Below are 20,138 nucleotides of genomic sequence, written 5' to 3' on the forward strand. Positions count from 1 at the left end.
GCCAAACCTTAAAAGGGATGTTGCTACTTATGTTGAAAAGTGTTTAACTTGTTCCAAGATCAAAGCCGAACATCAGAGGACATCCGGGTTACTTCAGTAACCCGAAATCCCGCAATGGAAGTGGGAAGGAATAATGATGGACTTCATCACAAAGCTACCGAAGACGGTAGGCGGTTATGATACCATCTGGGTCATTATCGGCCGTCTTTCCAAATCTGCTCACTTCCTAGCCATGAAGGAAACCGATACGATGGACAAACTTGCGCAACTATACATAAAGGAAATTGTATCTCGTCACGGTGTACCCTTATCGATTATTTCAGACCGAGATGCCCGTTTCACTTCTAGATTTTGGCATTCTTTGCAAGAAGCTTTGGGAACACGTTTAGATATAAGTACCGCGTATCACTCGCAAACCGACATACAAAGCGAATGCACGATTCAAACCTTGGAGGACATGTTACGAGCTTGTGTTATTGATTTCAGGAAAGCTTGGGAGAAGCATTTGCCTCTGGCTGAATTCTCCTACAACAATAGTTACCATTCGAGCACTAAGGCCGCACCTTTCGAAGCTTTATATGGCCGCAAATTCCGTTCTCCTATCTGTTGGGCTGAAGTAGGTGAAAAGCTAATCACTGGACCCGAACTCGTCCATGAAACAACCGAGAAGATTGCCCAGATCCAAGCGAGGCTCAAGACGGTCGTGATCGTCAAAAGAGCTATGTCGACCTTAAACGTAAAGATCGCGAATTCCAAATAGGTGACCGTGTAATGTTGAAAGTCACACCATGGAAAGGTGTAATCCATTTCGAAAAGCGTGGGAAGCTAAATCCGCGATATATTGGTCCTTTTGAAGTCATGGAGCGTGTTGGACCCGTTGCTTACCGTTTGCATCTTCTGACTCAGTTGAGCGCAGTTCATCCCACCTTCCACGTGTCGAATCTGAAGAAATGTCTTGCTGAACCAGAATTTGTCATACCTCTTGAGGAGCTTACGGTTGATGACAAACTCCACTTCGTGGAAGAGCCTGTTGAAATTATGGACCGTAAGGTCTAAACCTTGAAACGTAACAAGATTCTAATTGTTCGAGTCCGTTGGAATGCTAAATGAGGACCCGAGTTTACTTGGGAGCTAGAGGATCAGATGAAGCAGAAGTATCCTCACTCTTCACAACTCTACCGTCTACCTCAGCTTAAAATTTCAGGACGAAATTTTCTTTAACGGGTGGGTAATGTAACGACCCTACTTTTTTGACTTATATTTGTGCTTCATATTTTCACGAAACTGCGTATTTGTGCGTACTGTGTTAGATTATATCCTGGGATCTTATTTCATGTTGATTACTTTCGTTTATATTTTAGAATGTGTTATTAAGTACGTAGTTACTTAACTTGATCCTCGAATGCTTTTATGACCGTTAGTGTCACTTGACGTTTAGAACGAGCTATGTATTTTGGTACACGTTTAACTTTTGTCATAATTGGAATATTATGGCTACGTAATACTAATTGTTATTTTCTAATGATAATTACTTGGCTTATTGGTTGCTTAATTACGCTTTGTAACTTACTAATGCACACTAGTTAGTCTTATTGGACTTTTTATCTTAATGGACTTAAGCCCACCCTACTCTAGCTAATGGACTCTTAAGTTAACCCAAATTAAATGGATTAATGACCCATTAAGATGTAGGAAAAAAACCCATTAAGATAAGCCAACATACTAGCATTTTTGTTAACCATTACTACAAATGTTGCATGGGATCCCAACAATAAGCACCACCTTTAGACCACCACAGAGCAAAAACCAAAAAGTTGTCCCCTTGTCCCCCCATGCAACCCACGACCATGAGGCCTCACCACCACTATAAATACCAAGCTTATTTCACCCATTTCACACTTGATCTCATTCACATTTCACACACACTTTCTCTCTAATTTTCTCTCTAGTCTTTCTTACACTAAAAATTGTAAGTTTTAAATTTCTTCTTCTTCTTTTTCTTTCCATAATCACGGCATCATCATCATGTTTAGATCAAGATTTCTAGCTTTTTGATCTTGTTATATCTTGTAGATTCAAATTTTGATTTGAATCCTTCAAGAACATGAAAGATTCAAGCTCTCTAGCTTTAAATCTTCATTACTTTTGTTGGATCTAAGTTTTCTAGCTTATGATCTCTTTATTTTGTTAAAAAGATCAAAACTTGTGTTTATGATCTTCATGAAACTTGAAGATCTAGCCTTTTGCTTTAAAGATCTTCAAGAACATAAAAGATTCAAGCTTTCTATCTTTGAATCTTCATTACTTTGATGGATCTAAGCTTTATAGCTTAAGATCACTTTGTTTTTGCTAAAAGATCAAAACTTGTGTTTATGATCTTCATGAAACTTGAAGATCTAGCTTCTTGCTTTAAAGATCTTCAAGAATATAAAAGATTCAAGCTTTCTAGCTTTGAAATCTCATAATTATTTGTTAAAGGATCCAAGCTCTCTAGCTTAGGGTTCCATTACTTTGCTTGATCAAATTTATTTCTTGCTTGTTTGATTGAATCAAAGTTTGTAGCTTTAATCTTGAATAGAACTTGTATTTGTGTTAAGACTAAGAACATGATGTAACATTGGTTCATCATCCATCTAAAACTCTTAAGTGATTTGTATTACTTCTTAGTCTTGACATTATGTGTTTATGGTTGAAACTTGGTCAAAGTGATGCTAAAACATCAAAGAGTTGTACACTTGAAACTTACATGCATCAAGGATGAGAATCGTGATGAGCATCAAGCACCAAGAAACCCGCCGGAGCACTTGTTTACTGGTTTTCGGGGTCTGATCAGACACCTGGGACTTCTGGAAAGCTGATTTTCAGATAGTTCGTTTCGATTAGACGACTTTTCGTTTAAGACTCGCCTAAATCCGATATACGGTTTAGAATTTATAGCCTTTCGAAAATCACTACGCCATTGTAACGACGTGCTGAAAATTCTGACCTACTCGCGCTTGAACCGTCGCCACGGTCAAACGACATCTAGTTAGGATCTGAAAATTGGATAGCGGTACAAGGACTCACATACAAAGCCTTTTCCACTGACCACGCATCTTTTCAGTTTGTATAGAGATCGTAACAGCTGTCCGAAATCAGACTTTTGTTTCGATCTCTATTCTTGTTGAAAACTTACTTTATCTTTTACGAATGATGATGATGATGATGATGATACTTAAGACTTAATTTATTCACTTTAAACCTTTTGGGACAATATACTGACTTAGTAACCTTTGACTTAGGCTGAGGACCTTTCGGACCGACTTACTACTTGCATACTTTTCATATCGACTTTTACCGCATTTATCACTGTGAGTTATAGCTCCCTTTTTACTTTAACTATTTTTGAGACTGAGAATACATGCGCTTTTTATGTTTTACTTACTTGACACCAGTACTTAAACTTTATATATGTGTGGGTTATATAACGGCATAAACTTTCCCCTTAGCACGGTAACGTTTAACTATTGGTTTTTGAACCGGTAGACGCAAATCTTAGATATGGATCCATAGGGTTTGGCATCCCCACTCGGGCTAGTCGCGCTAGCATTTAACAGGTGTTTAATACTTCGAGAACATACCCATTTTCCAAGTGTACTTTTAGTGGGTAATATATTATTTTTACGTTAAGTTAGTTACCGGGTGCCCATGGATAAGCATATACTTTTCATACTGGTTTGAATTTGAAATCTCGTAGTCTACATTATATCACTAATTACAAAAACTATAGCTCACCAACATTCGTGTTGACTTTTTAGCATGTTTTATTCTCAGGTAACTAAGACGCTTATTGCTTCCGCTGTAATAGACTGTTGTGTTAGACTTCCACTGCATTGTTTAGAGATGTCTCAATCATGGAACTTTTATCTTGCATTCACAACTTATATTATTTTTGAATAATGGCTTTGTAATGACCTTTGAGTTACGTACTTATGTTTATGCTTTCTATACGTAGAAGCACGTTATCTTTTGTAAAACTTTTGACGTTATCTTTTCATGAATGCAAAACTGGTTTTTAAACAGCATATAGTGTTTGACCTTGTAATGATCCTGTTGTTGATGATCCGTACACGATGATTTTGTACGGGGCGTCACATCGCATATGCGGGATTGGATTTTGTTGTTGTTGTTGACTTCCCAGCATCCCCTAAATCCATGTTTTTAGTCGTGTTTACTATGTAAACGTTCAATATCTTTTGCTCATGGGTTTGTGTTAATTTTACAACGCTTCGTCATGAGAGGAATGGAAGACTTGGTTTGATAATTGGATGGCCTCGACTTCATAGAAGATTTGTTTGTTTTCTGTTCCAGCGTTGCTTTGAATGATTTGGAGATTTCAAAGTAGCGTAGAATTTAATTCTCATACTATGTCGAAAAACGTCATTTTTGACTTGGTTAGATTATATTCCTTTTTGGCTTAGACATAGAGGGAAACTTGTACTTAGCATGAATTCATGGATTTTAAAGTCTGTCTAATTTGTTTTGCTCTTCTAGCCGCTTGCTAGATAGTTATCTGATAAATTTTTGCTGTTAAAAAAAGCATCTTATGCAGTTGGTTTTCGTAAATACTCTATAAGGTGTACGTCAATGACACACTTACAAAACTTGTTTAAAATTTTTAGCGAAGATGACTCACTCATTTATAAGTATTAATCGAACTTATCTGCGTATGTCCCATACGCCATGTAACACCCTCAGACTGGGCCTAGCTGGAATTGACTATTTTGCCCTTATGTGTTATTATATGTTATTTTAATAATTACGTGTTTATAATTATTTAATTATATAGTTGAGACCAGTTCGTGACAAGGGTCATAGAAAAAGTTTGTTTATTTAAATTGGACCTCGTTTGGACCACTTAATGAGGTGTTTCATATTTTAAATAACTGATAAATACCTGTGTGAGACACGGAAGAGGTTTCCTCACCATGAAGAAACCCCTTAGTCATATATACTTCTGTATTTGTTTTAGTTTCCATTTTTGGAAACCTCTGTACACAAACACATACACAAATGCATCCCTAATCCAAAACCCTAGTTCTTGGTTCTCGTTTTTGTGTTAAATCGATTTGGGTTATTTGCTATCAGTGATTTCGTGATCATTACAAGGTATTTTACATGTCAAATTTGTGCTTTAATCTGTGTTTAATTTGGGTTTTATCAAAGTTTCATATCAAATGGGTGTTTGATCAAATCTTGATTTAAAAGTGTTGTTTGTGTCAAATTGATGTTAGTAAACGTTTGTATACGAGTTATGTATGTTCTCTAAGTGATTTGTAGTGTCAAAATAGTGCAAAAACGAGATTTGGGGCTCAAAATGACGAAAATGGCGACCTGATACTGATGAACAGTTCTTGTACGGTTGCAAGATGCATCCGTATAATTAGGGGTGTATCCGGGCCATTTTGGGTGCAACCGGGCGGTTGCAGGTGCAACCGGGCGGTTGCAAGTGCTCCCGCGCGGTTGCAGACTGTCAGCTTTTTGGAAAACTTTTTTTGGCCGTAACTTTCAAACCCTAACTCCGTTTTCAATGAATCAAATATCGTTGGAAACGTAATGAAGTGTACTTTCCAATGGTAAGGTTTTAAAATAATAATTCAGATTTATTTTGGTTAAAAAGACACGATATCTTATATGCTTCATTTTACACGCGTATAAGGGCTGTTTTCGCATGGACACTTATGTAGTCTTGTTAAATATTGAATGTAGAGTTATATAATGTGGTTTATAGTATTAACTAATGATTATCATTGATTGGAGAAGTATACTAACTCAGTAAATGATGTTCTCATGTGATAAAGGAACGGAGAAGACTCAATAACATTAGACCACTGAGTTCTTGCTGGTAATCGGTGAGTGAGACTATCCTTATGGATATTGGTATTTAGTAACAAGTGTAGTTACTACCCGCTATTATGCTATTAAAGATTATTATAATCTATATATGCATGTTGATTACTGTTTTAATTATAATTAGTAGGTGATACTGCTGTTATCAGGTTGCCTGATTAGATTGAATCTATAGCATGCCTGATTAGGGTACCCTATGTTTATTAGTGATGTTACCTACCATAAGGTTGTAGGTGGTTTATGTGCACATGGGAGAACTGTCCGTGTATAGAAGGGACAGAAGAGGTCAACCGTGTATAAAAGGGTTGGGCTCATTGGTTATTGTAATGGCAGTATATTGCAATCGACGTAGGTAAATGTCAGGAGAGGTATACTGTGTGACAATAACCAGGGCTATCAGTACAGCTCTAGCTTGATCAGCTAGTAGTTGTAGACCTGGCAGGGTCAACGATCCTCTTGTACTTATAGCCGTTAGTACTATGTATAGCCGTTAGTGCTATAAGAGTGAATAGCTGTGTAGAGCTATTGATACTTAGTGAATAGCTATGTAGAGCTATTGATACCCTTATTATATAGCTATGTAAGGCTATGTTGGTGTAGTGCCTTTTGTGCCCTTAGTGAATAGCTTGTTGATGCTATTACTGCTTTGTTAGTTGAACTACTGCCTAGCTCTGTATGTTACAGATGTGTAATGTTATATTATATGATAGCTGTGTAACGCTATGTCCACATGACCATGACCAGATGCATGATCCCTAAAAGCTAGACTTGGTACTTGATAGTAATATCTGTTGGGATATCTCATTCATTTAGCGTTGCGCTAATCCCCCACATTTTCTCTCCTACAGGTTGTATTGTTTTACATGCTAGGGACGGGAGAAGATAGCCGTGCTTGGGTTATGTTTGACACACTGAAGAACTATGATGTTTAATATAACTATGTATAACTATTTTGAAAAGTAACACCAGTTGTATTGTAATATGTAAATGTTATATGATCTAAATATTTCAGCTGTTATTTAAAAAAAAAAAAAAAGAGTACGGTGTTACAAGTTGGTATCAAAGCATAGGTTTGGCAACATGTACACATGAATGTCATGTTCCCAAACCATGAGTTGTGTCAAACATCCTAGTGGGGGAAAGGGAAAAGTGAATGTAGGTGGTATACGTGTTAGTTGCTAGGTACTAACCGATTATCCACTAAGATTTTGTGAGATGTTGTGATAAGACAGGTATGGATGATCAAACTCGAGCTGTCGATACCCCCTTGATCCCCAGAATAATGAGAGCATCCTCAGATGAGCATAGTGCAGAAGATAACTTGTAAAAGTATAATTTTGAGTTACATAGTCGGTTGAAAGAATTGAGGAATAGAATACAGGAACTAGAGCAACAACAGTCACAACTAGTTGATACCACCATTGCTCCAACCATAACTAATTCATTAGCATCACCGGGTTTATCGATACCACAATATGCGTCTTTGCCTGTTAGAGATGCACTACAGCAACCGCAACCACAATTCCAAATTTCACCGCAGTTTAATTATTCACATTCTAACCAAGTGATGTATCCATATCAGATGTTTCAGCAAACCATAGTGGAAACCAAGAAGAAGTATACCTATAAACAGTTCTTAAATTGTAATCCTCCTACGTATTCGGGCAGTGCTAACCCGAATGACACATTAAATTGGCTGAGAGAAGTGGACCGAGCATTTGAAGCATGTCAATGTGAACCAGAACTAAGGGTTATTTTTGCTTGTTGGTTATTGAAGAATAAAGCTATGGTATGGTGGGATTCTGTCATTACCCATGTAACAAAGGAACAATTCGGTCAAATCACTTGGGAGCAGTTTTATGAAAAGGTGTGTGAACAGTATTGTACCCCGTATGAGATTGGAAAGTTAAGGAGAGAATTTTTGGAGTTAAAGATGACCGAGCAGATGTCTGTAGACGATGCAATTGAACAGTATACTGATAAACTAAGATTTGCGTATCAATGGGTTCCTGATGAACAATCCAAAATTGATCATTTTGTGGCGATGTTGTTGTCGGAGTACAGAACCATGGCAAGAGTTGCCACTACTTTGTCTCAAGCTTTTGTTATGGCAAAAATGGCTAAGGATGATATTAAGGCTGCAATTAATCATAGAAAGGAAAATGTAAGTGTTCAGCAGTAAAGTCAAACAATGAATCAATCTAGTTCCAAGTCAAAGAAAACTTTTTGGAATAAGATGAAAAGAAAACAGACTCAGGGTGTAGCTAAGTCAAAATTGGAAACATGGGGTGTTCATTGTAGAGCAACTCATGTTGGACAGAGTTCTGAAAGGACTTGTCGATGTTACCATTGTGGTTTGATAGGACACGATGTTCAGTCTTGTTCGTATAAAGATAATGTGTGTTGGAATCATCAGAGTGAAGGTCATCGATCTGATCAGTGTCCATCCACGAGAAAGTCATATTCTAGATTAGAGTCTGGGCAAGGTCAGGGTCAATCGGGGGTTCGACAAGGGGATCACCAGGTTTAGTGACAGGGCATAAGAGGAGGAAATCCTCTTGAATCTAAAAGGTATGTTCTTAATAAACTTTATATTTATTATAGTATTGTTAATTGTTGGCAAACACATGATGTGTCTATAGTCTGCTCTGACTGACTGTAATTGTGGAGATATACTTGCGTGTTCCTAATGAGGAAGAGGTAGCTGGTGATGCAACAACTTTAGTAACAACAACTGTGTTTAGAGTTGTTAAAGTTATTATTGGAATCTTATTCCCTTTGATTGTTTGCCACGTTTCTTGTGACTACCTTGCTTCCTTTGATACTTGTCAAGTGTGATACATATGACTTAATTGTTATGCATATACCTTGTCATGATATATATATATATTGGTATGCATGATTTAACGAAAGTGTTCATGATTTATATGAAATGTATTCTCTTTCCTTTGATGGACTAGACACACGTAGTGATCTGTAGGGATTGGGATTGGGTAGTAACTTAGAAAAGCCTTGATCCTTAACCGAAATATGATTTATTTCGGGTTTGTGTGTTGTATAAAATTTTAAGCTATTATCACATTGTATGCCTTAAACTTCTGTGATATGATGAAGTTGCATGTTAATTTGTTGTTTGAGCTTTTAAACTAGAATTTATTTGATGGCTCTAGTTACATCAGCTGTGCTTAGAGTTGCTATTGATATTACTGTGATATTGATCCCTTTGATTAGTTTTCATGACCTCTCTGGATTGTAGACTGCCATGCTCTCGGGGATTTGGACAAATCTAATGCATGATATGGATTTTCCATGCTTTTGGTAACTTGTTAGTTATCGTATGAAACTTTTCTATTGTATTTGACTTGTTATAGTGATATCTATGATTTGATAATACTGCCTAGGGATTTTGTGAATTTTGTTTTCTTTCTTTGAACTGATGGGACACATATAGTAGCATCATAAGAATTGGAATAGAGTAGTATTTCAATTGTTTAGTGATAATGGACTTGAACCATGCATGCGGTTGCTATGCGTATGTGAATTGCATGTTATATATATGATGCTAGTCCTACTGTATTACTATACTTGATGGGATTAATTGCGTGAAATCTGTAGTGAAGCCTTAAGGAATTATTTTCCTTCCTTGGACTCGTTTGAATTTGTGGTGACCATTAGAAAGTAAGTGTGGGTAGTGTTCCCGATGTATCTTTTATAAGATAAGGAAACCCTTGACCTGAGTGGGATTGATACCGGGTATATGTTATGACTGAAAGACAGAGACGAGTGTTAGACAATGTTTGGGAATTATGACCAGTGAATCATTAAGATAGAATGGCATGACTTGAAAATTCCTATTCTTGGATAGTTGTATGACATCTTCGTTTAATGGTTATAACTTGCTGGAATTGAACTGAGAATACCTAGATTGTTATTGGTTTAACAATAGTGTGATTTTCGTAAACTGAATTTGGACTACGGTAATATGTTGTAAATGATGACTTGATTGGGTTTAGTTAGATAACCCTATATGAATCTTTTGATGGTTGATGACATATGACTGATGAGACTTGTTGACCAGTGATATAATAAATTTCCCTATTACCGATGCTTAACAGGAAATTGTGTGCCTTGACCAATGATTAAATCAATTAGGATTTTCCTTATCAAGTGACTCAGAATGAAGGTATGATTTAGAATAATATACTTATGTCTGGCCAACAGAAGTATATTGGGATAAGTCATACAGAAATTCTAGGAAGCTGAAGGAAATTTAGATGACTTGAATTGTGCATGGAATGTGGACTGACTGTTGGACAATGAATTGTTGAGCATGAAATGATTAATTTGGACGATTTTTGTAACATCCCGCCTTTTTCCGTTTACTTTCCGTTTAATTATTTAAAGTCCGTTATATGATTATAACTTCTTCCGTTAAAACGCGTTTTAAATTATCTCATTTAGGTAATTCACACACCCGCTTTGAAACTTGAGAGACTAAACTTGCCAAAGGACAAAAGGTTTGACTAGGTCAACTAGTCAAACCCTTCTCCTCCACTCATCCATTCACCTCCCTTTTCTAACTTTTGATACTTCCATTTTCTCTCAACTCACTCAATAAGATTCATCATCTATTCAAGATCTAGCAAGCATCAATTCAAACAAATTACATATTTGGAATCCTTGCATCTTCCTCTTCAAATTCATACCAACTTTATTGCATTTGGGTAATTTTCTAAAAACACTAAATTTTGTGTTCTTGATGTTTTTAACTTATAGAAGTGTCAATTAGTGTCTATGGCTCAAGTCTAACATGAATATATGAGTTGTATGCTTGTTCTTATCATTTTGATGTAACTAGCTTAAACTTGAAATGGGTGTGCTTAATCATGAGTTTTGGTGGATCATATGTTGTTAGATGTTAAAAGTACATGTATTAAATGTGTTACTAGCATCACTAGCTTTAATTTGGTATGTAAGTTGACTTGGAAAAGCCTCATTAACATGATTAAGGATTTTATGATTGTTGGTTAGGGTTTGGTAGCCTTGAATGTGATTTTTTATGCATTAAAAGCCTTGCAATGTTGTTTGTAAGTGTTTAGTAGTATTGTATGTGTAATTACCTACGAAACGGCGTATTATATGTGTGTAGTAAGTTACGTAATCATCTTATGCGTTTTACGAACTTGAAACCTTGATAACGAGCTTTAAATGATCAATCGACGAGAATTCGATTATTGTAAATGATGTTTTTGTTTGATGAAAAGTAATTAGTTGATTCCTTGTTATATTACCTTTTCAACGATATAAGATACGTGTTTTTAATGTTTACGGTTCATAAGTTATGGTTATTTGAAGTTGGATTCGTTTAAGTGTTCAAAACTGCCAGACTTGCTGAACTGATACATGGAGCGGCGCTCCAATACCTGGAGCGGCGCTCCAAACCCTTCTGTCCAAAGTTTCACTTTTTCGTTTAATTCTAACTATGCTACGCACCTCCGATTAACATGAAACTTGTTCTAACATGCTCATATATGATTAAAAACCTCAGAAAAATAGTTCGGGACCGGACCCGAACGTGTTGACTTTTTCGTTGACTTTGACTTGACCAAAGTTGACTTTTGTCCAAACTTAACCAAATACTTATGCAATCATTCTAACATGCTTTTATACTTGTACCTTGCATGAAACTTGACAATTTGATTCACATGCTATAATAATCGAGTCGTAACGAGCCATAGGACTAATTGAACACTTTGACCAATCGTGTTTACCGTTATTGATACGACCTACTTGTTTAGGTCAAGACTAGCATTCGTTCTTGCACACGTTTACTTGTGAAGTACTTTTATACGCTTGCACTCAAGGTGAGATCATAGTCCCACCTTTTCAACAACTTTTACTTTTAGACTATGGGATGAGAAACATATACGTATCATACTTTTATGCTTTGAACACAAGTACGAAAAAAAACATTCCACAGCGAGTTAGAACAAAAAGCCTCAATTTAATTATCATTAGTTACACTTGCAGGGTGTAAACGTGAACTTATGTTATGCGATCACATTGGGCTTGACGAGCCCTCATTCGGACGGTTTGCTATCGTTAGCGGATGAAATATATTTTCGAGTATAGTGTATGTTCTAACACTACATAATAGGGTACAAAACAGTTAAGTCTTGATAATTGGGTGCTCACGAACATACTTTTGGAATACAAACAATTTGGATAATCAACTATATTAAATCTTGTGGTTCAAAAACAACGTTACTATTACACCTATGATTTCACCAACGTTTTTCGTTGACAGTTTTCTATATGTTTTCTCAGGTCCTTGAACGCTAGGTGAAACATGCTTCCGCACATTATTTTTGATACTTGCTTGGATGTCGAGTATACATGCATACGTGGAGCGTCTTTTGACTTAACTTAATTTGTGTCGCATGGGTTTCAATTGTACTTAAAAAGTTGTAACATGTTTAGACTTAAACTACTTTGTAAACTTTGAAACATCTTTATAATTGAAATGAATGCGACATATTTTGGTCAAACGTTGTTTTAAAGACTTATGACCACGTAACGGGACCTAAGTAGACGGTGCCATCAATGACGATTTTTTCGGGTTGCTACAGATGGTATCAGAGCGTTGGTTGTAGGGATTTAGAGTTCATTGGTGTCAACCCCGAGTCATAGGGTACAATAGTGAGTCTTGACTACAACCGACATATAGACTTGAAATAGGAATTGCTTGACTACTTGTGCATTTATACTCGGACTCTTCGATTCATATCTAACTTTTATTTCATCTTAATCTCATGTTGTTTAATTTGATTGACACGCCACCTTGACTTAGTGAAATAATGTCGAATGCACATATGAATTAGGGTAATATAATTTTCGGGATTATATTACGGTGACTCATGTGAACGTTCCGACATTATGACATAAAGAATTTAAGGTGAGTCAAGGAAAATCTTCTCTTTATCCTCATTCCATATCACGGTTAGTATTATTGAGAATACTAATCAATGATATTCTTGTGTTTTGAAGGAAAAATGCCTCCTCGTCGTGTACCACGCAACGAAACTCCCGAACAAGCTCTTCAATGCATGATATCCACCACTGTGGACGCGGCCATGGCCGGTCACTCATCCAACAATAACAATAACAACAACCACAACAACAACAACAACAACAACAACAACAACAACAATGGAGCCGGTAATTCAAATGAGGGATGCTCCTATAAAGCTTTCATGGGATGCAAACGTCACACCTTCGATGGAACCGGGGGAACGGTTGTGCTCACCCGATGGTTTGAGCAAACGGAAGCCGTCTTTAGCATAAGCAGTTGTCGGGAGAAAGACAAGGTCAAGTACTCCACTCAATCTTTCGCCGGTGTCGCTCTCACTTGGTGGAACACCTATGTGCAATCGGTGGGTACCGATGAAACCCATGCCCTCTCTTGGGCCGATTTAAGGGAAAAGATGATCATCGAATATTTCCCTCATGAAGAAACCCTAAAGTTCGAACAAGAGCTAAGAACTCTAAAAGCGGTCGGAAACTATCTCAAGGCTTATAATCAATGATTTTTCGAATTAGCCTTGATGTGCCCAAACCTTGTGAACCCCGAGTCTTCAAGGGTTGAACCTTACATGGATGGTCTCCCAAAGAGCATCAAACACGGAGTAATGTCATCCAAACCCACTAATCTTCAAGAAGCTTTGAATATGGCCCGCAAATTGATGGAAACAGTGGACGAAATCATAGTACCGACACCTAAGGCTGAGGATAAATCGGGTGGCAACAAAAGAAAATAGGAAGCCACTCCATCAAGAAACTACCACAACAACACCTTCACCAAAAAGTCTTTCACCTCCGACGACAAGAAAGGTTATGTCGGGATTAAACCATTTTGCAACAAGTGCCACAAACATCATTATGGTGAATGTGGCAAGCCATTTTGCAATAAATATCAAAGGAGTGGCCATGTGGCCAACGATTGTAGAAATGCCGCTCCCGTTGCTCAAAAGGGGCCAAATGCACCAAGACCGGGTGTTTGTTTTGAATGTCGCCAACCGGGTCATTATAGGAATACGTGCTCAAAGAAGAAAGCTAACCCTAATACATGCGGCCGCGCTTTCAACATCAACATCGAGGAAGCCCGGGATGATAATGAACTAGTCACGGGTACGTTTCTTTTCAACGATTCTTATATCTCTTGTTTATTCGATTCGGGTGCCGATAAGAGTTTTGTAACTAAGACTTTGACTCATTCTTTTAGCATTCGACCACTCCCACTAGATACTACTTATACCATTGAAGTGGCCAACGGAAAACTATTGAGTGCCGACAAATTTTACCGGGGGTGTACGTTAAACTTAATGGGTAAAGAGTTTGAAATTGACTTGATACCTATAGAACTAGGGAGCTTTGATGTAATCATTGGTATGGATTGGTTAGCCAAAATGAAATCTCACATTCTTTGCGATCTTAAAGCGATTCAAATTCCTATCGAGAATGGTGAACCCTTGATTGTCTATGGCGATAAGAGTTGCACCGGACTCAACCTCGTCTCGTACCTTAAAGTTGAAAAGTACCTTCGTAAAGGTTGTTTTGCGATTCTAACCCACATTAAGAAAGTTGAAACCGATGAGAAGCATATCAATGATGTGCCAATTGTTAGTGACTTTTCTGATGTATTTTCCGACGAATTGCCGGGACTTCCACCTCTTCGACCGATTGAATTCCAATCGATCTTATTCCGGGAGCCGCACCCATAGCACGTGCACTGTATAGACTTGCTCCATCTGAAATGCAAGAATTGCAAAGTCAAATTCAAGAACTACTTGACCGTGATTTTATCCAACCTAGCAATTCACCATGGGGCACTCCGATTTTATTCGTTAAGAAGAAAGATGGATCCCTACGAATGTGTGTCGACTATCGTGAACTAAACAAATTGATGGTTAATAACCAATATCCTCTTCTACGCATCGATGACCTCTTTGATCAATTACAAGGATCTCTTGTATATTCGAAAATCGATCTCCGCTCGGGTTATCATCAATTAAGGGTTAAGGGGGAAGATGTCACCAAAACTGCTTTCCGGACTCGTTATGGTAGTTATGAATTTCTTGTAATGCCATTTGGTCTCACTAACGCACCAGCGGTGTTCATGGACCTTATGAACCGCGTCTGTAAACCGTATCTCGATAAATTCATTATTGTGTTCATCGATGACATCTTGGTCTATTCAAAAAGTGAAGAAGAACACGAACAACACCTTCGACTCGTGTTCGAACTCTTGAGACAGGAACGACTCTATGCCAAATTCTCCAAGTGTGAATTTTGGTTGAAGGAAGTTCAATTTCTTGGTCATGTTGTAAGCGATCAAGGTATTAAGGTCGATCCCTCAATAATTGAAGCCATTAGCAAATGGGAGACTCCTACTACTCCTACTCACATTCGTCAATTCTTGGGTCTCACCGAGTACTATCGTAGATTCATCGAAAACTTCTCTTTGGTTGCACGTCCTCTAACCGCGTTAACTCACAAGGGAAAGAAATTCATTTGGACGACCAAAAAAGAATCCGCGTTTCAAGTCTTGAAGACAAAGCTAACTACCGCTCCTATCTTATCACTTCCCGAAGGCAATGATGATTTTGTGGTATATTGCGATGCCTCTAAACATGGTTTTGGGTGTGTATTGATGCAACGAAAGAAAGTCATTGCTTATGCCTCTCTACAACTAAAAATTAATGAACGGAACTACACGACACATGATCTCGAACTTGGAGTCGTTGTCTTTGCACTCAAAATGTGGTGACACTATCTTTATGGAACCAAGAGTACTATCTTCACCGACCATAAAAGCCTTCAACACATCTTCGATAAAAAACAACTAAACATGAGACAACGACGGTGGATTGAAACTTTGAACGATTACGATTGCGAGCTTCGTTACCATCCTGGGAAGGAAAACGTAGTAGCCGATGCTTTAAGTCGAAAGGAAAGAGCGGTGCCTCTTCGTGTCTGAGCTTTAAACATCACCATTCACACCAACCTCAATAGTCAAATTCGTGTAGCCCAAGACGAGGCTCTCAAGGATGAAAACATCTCTCTCGAACACTTGAACGTCCTCACCTCTCGATTCGAAGTTAAAGAAACCGGACTCCGATATTTCGCCGAAAGAATTTAGGTACCTAGTTATGGGAACCTACGAAGCCTTATTTTAGATGAAGCCCATAAGTCAAGATATTCAATTCACCCCGATTCCAATAAGATGTACCACGACCTCAAGGAACAATATTGGTGGCCGAACATTAAAAGGGACGTCGCTACTTATGTTGGAAAATGCCTAACTTGCTCCAAAGTCAAAGCTGAACATCAAAGACCATCCGGACTACTTCAACAACCCGAAATCCTACAATGGAAGTGGGAAAGGATAACGATGGATTTTATCACCAAACTACCAAAGACGGTGGGCGGTTATGATACTATTTGGGTTATTGTTGACCGTCTCACCAAATTCGCGCACTTCTTAGCCATGAAGGAAACTGACAACATGGAAAGACTTGCACAACTTTACATTAAAGAGATCGTAGCCCGTCACGGTGTGCCTTTATCAATTATTTCCGACCGAGATGGCCGTTTTGTTTTTAGATTTTGGCGTACTTTACAAGAAGCGTTGGGAACGCGTTTAAACATGAGCACCGCATATCATCCACAAACCTACGGACAAAGCGAACGCACAATTCAAACCTTGGAAGACATGCTACGAGCTTGCTTTATCGATTTCGAAAAATCTTGGGACAAGCACTTGCCTCTCGCCGAATTCTCCTACAACAATAGTTATTATGCGAGTATCAACGCCGCACCATTCAAAGCGTTATATGGCCGAAAATGTCGTTCTCCTCTTTGTTGGACCGAAGTAGGCGACACACAAATCACCGGACCCGAACTCATTCATGAAACAACCGAGAAGATCGTTCAAATCCGAGATAGGCTTAGGACGGCCCGAAGTTGTCAAAAGAGCTATACCGACAAAAGATGCAACGACTCGAATTCCAAGTCAGAGATCGCGTGAAGTTAAAAGTCACACCTTGGAAAGGTGTAATCCGTTTCGGGAAACGAGGGAAGCTAAATCCGCGGTATATTGGTCCTTTCGAAATCTTGGAGCATGTTGGAATCGTTGCTTATCATTTAGACCTTCCACCTCAATTGAGCTCCGTTCATCCTACTTTCCATGTATCGAACTTGAAGAAGTGTTTTACCAAACCCGAACTCGTCATCCCTCTCGAGGAACTTACTATTAATGACAAACTTCATTTTGTGGAGGAACCGGTTGAAATTATAGACACCTCCGTCAAGACGCTAAAACAAAGTAGAATTCTGATCGTTAAGGTCCGTTGGAATGCCAAAAGGGGACCCGAGTTTACTTGGGAAAGGCAAGATCAAATGCAAAAGAAATACCCTCATTTATTCGTGGATTCGGAAACGCAAGATCCCGAGGAAGAAACAATGACTACTACGCCTACTTAAATTTCGGGGCGAAATTTCTTTTAAGGAGTAGATAATGTAACATCCCGCCTTTTTCCGTTTACTTTTCGTTTAATTATTTAAAGTCCGTTATATGATTATAACATCTTTCGTTAAAACGCGTTTTAAATTATCTCGTTTAGGTAATTCACCCACCCGCTTTGAAACTTGAGGGACTAAACTTGCCAAAGGACAAAAGGTTTGACTAGGTCAACTAGTCAAACCCTTCTCCTCCACTTATCCATTCACCTCCCTTTTCTAACTTTTGATACTTCCATTTTCTCTCAACTCACTCAACAAGATTCATCATCTAGTCAAGATCTAGCAAGCATCAATTCAAACAAATTACATATTTGGAATCCTTGCATCTTCCTCTTCAAATCCATACCAACTTTATTGCATTTGGGTAATTTTCTAAAAACACTAGATTTTGTGTTCTTGATGTTTTTAACTTATAGAAGTGTTAATTAGTGTCTATGGCTCAAGTCTAACATGAATATATGATTTGTATGCTTGTTCATGTCATTTTGATGTAACTAGCTTAAACTTGAAATGGGTGTGCTTAATCTTGAGTTTTGGTGGATCATATGTTGTTAGATGTTAAAAGTGCATGTATTAAATGTGTTACTAGAATCACTAGCCTCAATTTGGCATGTAAGTTGACTTGGAAAAGCCTCATTAACATGATTAAGGATTTTATGATTGTTGGTTAGGTTTTGGTAGCCTTGAATGTGATTTTTGATGCATTAAAAGCCTTGCAATGTTGTTTGTAAGTGTTTAGTAGTATTGTATGTGTAATTACCTATGAAACGGCATATTATATGTGTGTAGTAAGTTCCCGAATCATCTTATGCGTTTTACGAACTTGAAACCTTGATAACGAGCTTTAAATGATCAATCGACGAGAATTCGATTATTGTAAATGATGTTTTTGTTTGATGAAAAGTGTTTAGTTGTATTCCTTGTTAAAATTACCTTTTCAGCGATATAAGATACGTGTTTTGAATGTTTACGGTTCATAAGTTATGGTTGTTTGAAGTTGGATTCGTTTAAGTGTTCAAAACTGCCAGACTTGCTGAACTGATACATGGAGCGGCGCTCCAATACCTGGAGCGGCGCTCCAAACCCGGCTGTCCAAAGTTGCTACGCACCTCCGATTATCATGAAACTTGTTCTAACATGCTCATATATGATTAAAAACCTCAGAAAAATAGTTCGGGGCCCGACCCGAATGTGTTGACTTTTTCGTTGACTTTGACTTGACTAAAGTTGACTTTTGACCAAACTTAACCAAATACTTATTAAATCATTCTAACATGCTTTTATACTTGTACCTTGCATGAAACTTGACAATTTGATTCACATGCTATAATAATCGAGTCGTAACGAGCCATATGACTAATTGAACACTTTGACCAATTGTGTTTACCGTTATTGATACGACCTACTTGTTTAGGTCAAGACTAGCATTCGTTCTTACACACATTTACTTGTGAAGTACTTTTATACGCTTGCACTCAAGGTGAGATCATAGTCCCACCTTTTCAACAACTTTTACTTTTAAACTATGGGATGAGAAACATATACGTATCATACTTTTATGCTTTGAACACAAGTACGAAAACAAACATTCCACAGCGATTTAGAACAAAAAGCCTCAATTCAATTATCATTAGTTACACTTGTAGGGTGTAAACGTGAACTTTTGTTATGTGATCACATTGGCTTGACGAGCCCTCATTCGGACGGTTCGCTACCGTTAGCGGATGAAATATATTTTCGAGTATAGTGTATGTTCTAACACTACGTAATAGGGTACAAAACAATTAAGTCTTGATAATTGGGTGCTCGCGAACATACTTTTGGAATACAAACGATTTGGATAATCAACTATATTAAATCTTGTGGTTCAAAAACAACGTTACTATTACACCTATGATTTCACCAACGTTTTTCGTTGACAGTTTTCTATATGTTTTCTCAGGTCCTTGAACGCTAGGTGATACATGCTTCCGCACATTATTTTTGATACTTGCTTGGATGTCGAGTATACATGCATACGTGGAGCGTCTTTTGACTTAACTTAATTTGTGTCGCATGGGTTTCAATTGTACTTAAAACGTTGTAACATGTTTAGGCTTGAACTACTTTGTAAACTTTGAAACATCTTTATAATTGAAATGAAAGCGACATATTTTGGTCAAACGTTATTTTAAAGACTTATGATCACGTAACGGGACCTAAGTAGACGGCGCCGTCAATGACAATTTTGTCGGGTCGCTACAATTTTGATCAACCAAAGACGTATTTTATGAACATTAAGTATAGAATTTATTAAAATAAATGAAATCTAGTTGCCATTACTTGGAAATTTGAGGGAATTTAACTGTATAAAATGTCAAACGTGATAACGATCTGGTGGATTGGATGATATCAAGTGTTAAAGTATCAGGAATGGGATCTTGATTAATGAGTTGAACTCGGAAATTATGCATGGTAATGGTTAGTTGAATGACTTATAGAGAATATGTCATTGTTTGGACGGTGGTTTGTCATGAGAGTTAGCTATCATTTGTATTTTATCGGGAACAGTGATGGCTTCGAATGACAAAAAGTTGGGATTGACTGGTGATTTTAGTATTTGAGTCTGTAGAATTTGTTAATTTAAAGCTTTTAGAGGGTAAGACGACCGAGTACGTGAGTTAGAGTAC

The sequence above is a fragment of the Rutidosis leptorrhynchoides genome, chromosome 6, assembly GCF_046630445.1.
Source record: "Rutidosis leptorrhynchoides isolate AG116_Rl617_1_P2 chromosome 6, CSIRO_AGI_Rlap_v1, whole genome shotgun sequence".
Taxonomy (NCBI): Eukaryota; Viridiplantae; Streptophyta; class Magnoliopsida; order Asterales; family Asteraceae; genus Rutidosis; species Rutidosis leptorrhynchoides.